Genomic DNA, 2012 nt, shown 5'->3' with positions numbered 1-2012 from the left:
CACATAGAAAAGAAAGTGGGAAATAGCCTTAAACGCATTGGTCTAGGAGACAATTTCCTGAACAGAACACCAATTGGCTAAGGCTCTAAGATTAATAATTGATAAATGGGACCTCATGAAACTGCAAAGCTTCTGTAAGGCAAAGGACATTATCAATAAGACAAAATGGCAACCTAAAGATTGGGAAAGTATCTTCACCAAACCTACATTTGACAGAGGGCTAATATCCAAACTTTAAAAAGAACTCAAAAAGTTAGACACCAATAACCCAATTACAAACTGGAGCACAGAGCTAAACAGATAATTCTCAACAGAGGACTCTCAAATGGCCAAGAAGCACTTAAAGAAATGTTCAGAGTCCTTAGTCATCAGAGAAATGGAAATCAAAACAATTCTGAGGTTTCATCTTATACACCTATCATAGTGACTAAGATCAAAGTGAGCACTCACTTTGGCAGCACATACACTAAACCTGGAAAGGTACAGAGAAAACTAGCATGGTCCTTGTGCAAGGATGGCAGCAAATTTATGAAGTGTTAAAAAAAAATCAACCCAAATGACAGCATGTGCTGGTGAGGATGTGGAGAAAGAGGAACACTCCTCCATTGCTGGTGGGATGACAAGCTGGTACAACCACTTTGGAAATCAATTTGGCAGTTTCTCAGAAAACTGGGAATAGGTCTAACTCAAGACCCAGCTATACCACTCCTGGGCATATTCTCAAAAGATGTTCCACCATCCCTCAAAGATACTTGCTCAACTATGTTCATGGCAGCATTATTTGTAATAGCCAGAAACTGGAAACAACCCAGATGTCTTTTAAAACTATTAAAACAAAGCTATTAAAAACAAAGACATCATGAATTTTGCAGGGAAACAGATGGAACTTGAGAATACCATCCCGAGTAAGGTAACCCAGACTCAAAAGGACATACATGGTATGTACTCACTTATAAGTGGATATTAGCCGTAAAATACAGGATACCCATGCTATGCTCCACAGACCCAAAGAATCTAAACAAGATGGAAGTCACAAGTAAGGATGCTTGAATCTCAGTTGGAAGGGACAATAAAATAGCCATAAGAAGCAGATGGAAGAAGGGAACTGGGTAGGAGAGGGGATAGGGAAGGATAGCGGGGGTTGCTCAGGATCAGATGTGGAGACAGACAGGAGGGACAGCCAGATAGGGACAGCCAGATAGGGACAACCAGATAGCTATGAGAATGAATGGAAATCTGCAACTGACAGGGTTGGGGAGGTATGGAGCATTTCCAGGAATAGACAGAGACTTGGTATGATGATTTGTATATGCTTGGCACTGTTAGGAGGTGTGGCCTTGTTGGAGTAGGTGTGGCCTTGTTGGAAAAATTGTGTCATTGTGGGCTTGGGCTTTAGGACCCTAGATGCCTGGAAGCTAGTCTTCTCCTAGTTACAAGAGTGGAACTCTCAGCTCCTGCAGCCACATGTCTGCCTGGATGCTGCCATGCTCCCACCCTGCTGATGATGGACTGAACCTCTGAACCTGTGAGCCAGCTTCAATTAAATGTTGTTCTTATAAGAGTTCATGGTGTCTGTTCACAGCAGTAAAACCCTAAGACGACTGGGATAAGGGGGTGAGGTATCCAAGAATCAATGGGCTTGTCCTTGGCTGTGACTCACAGCATTAGGCATATGGAACCCGAAGAGGTCACCTTCTGTAGCCAGGCAGGAACCTTAATGGAGTGCTAGGGACAGCAGCTCACCCAGGAAACTTTCAACCCCAAATTTATCCTGTTTACAAGGAATACAGGGACGCGGGATGGAGCAGAGACTGAAAGAGCAACCAACCAATTACCAGCCCAACTTGAGACCCCAACAATGGATGGGGCTTGGGGATTCTTATGGAAGAGTAGAAGAAAGGATTGTGGGCCCCATAGGGGATAGGCACTCCACAGGAAGACCAATAGAATCAACTAACCTGGACCGTTGGGGGGTTCTCTGAGACTGAACCACCAACCAAAGAATCAAACAC

The 2012-nt window shown here is 43.8% G+C and overlaps 1 non-coding gene across 1 annotated transcript; it reads left to right on the top strand.

Annotated features, from left to right (window-relative positions):
* The first annotated feature begins 442 nt into the window (after positions 1–442).
* On the top strand, positions 443–548 carry LOC117724072 (U6 spliceosomal RNA). Its single transcript, XR_004608761.1, has one exon. It is a non-coding gene; the product is annotated as a U6 spliceosomal RNA (small nuclear RNA).
* Positions 549–2012: the final 1464 nt, after the last annotated feature.

This window comes from Arvicanthis niloticus, chromosome 19 (genome assembly GCF_011762505.2).
Source record: "Arvicanthis niloticus isolate mArvNil1 chromosome 19, mArvNil1.pat.X, whole genome shotgun sequence".
Classification (NCBI taxonomy): domain Eukaryota; kingdom Metazoa; phylum Chordata; class Mammalia; order Rodentia; family Muridae; genus Arvicanthis; species Arvicanthis niloticus.
The sequence above is the reverse complement of the archived record's forward strand: the minus strand, read 5'-3'. Positions and strand labels throughout refer to the sequence as shown.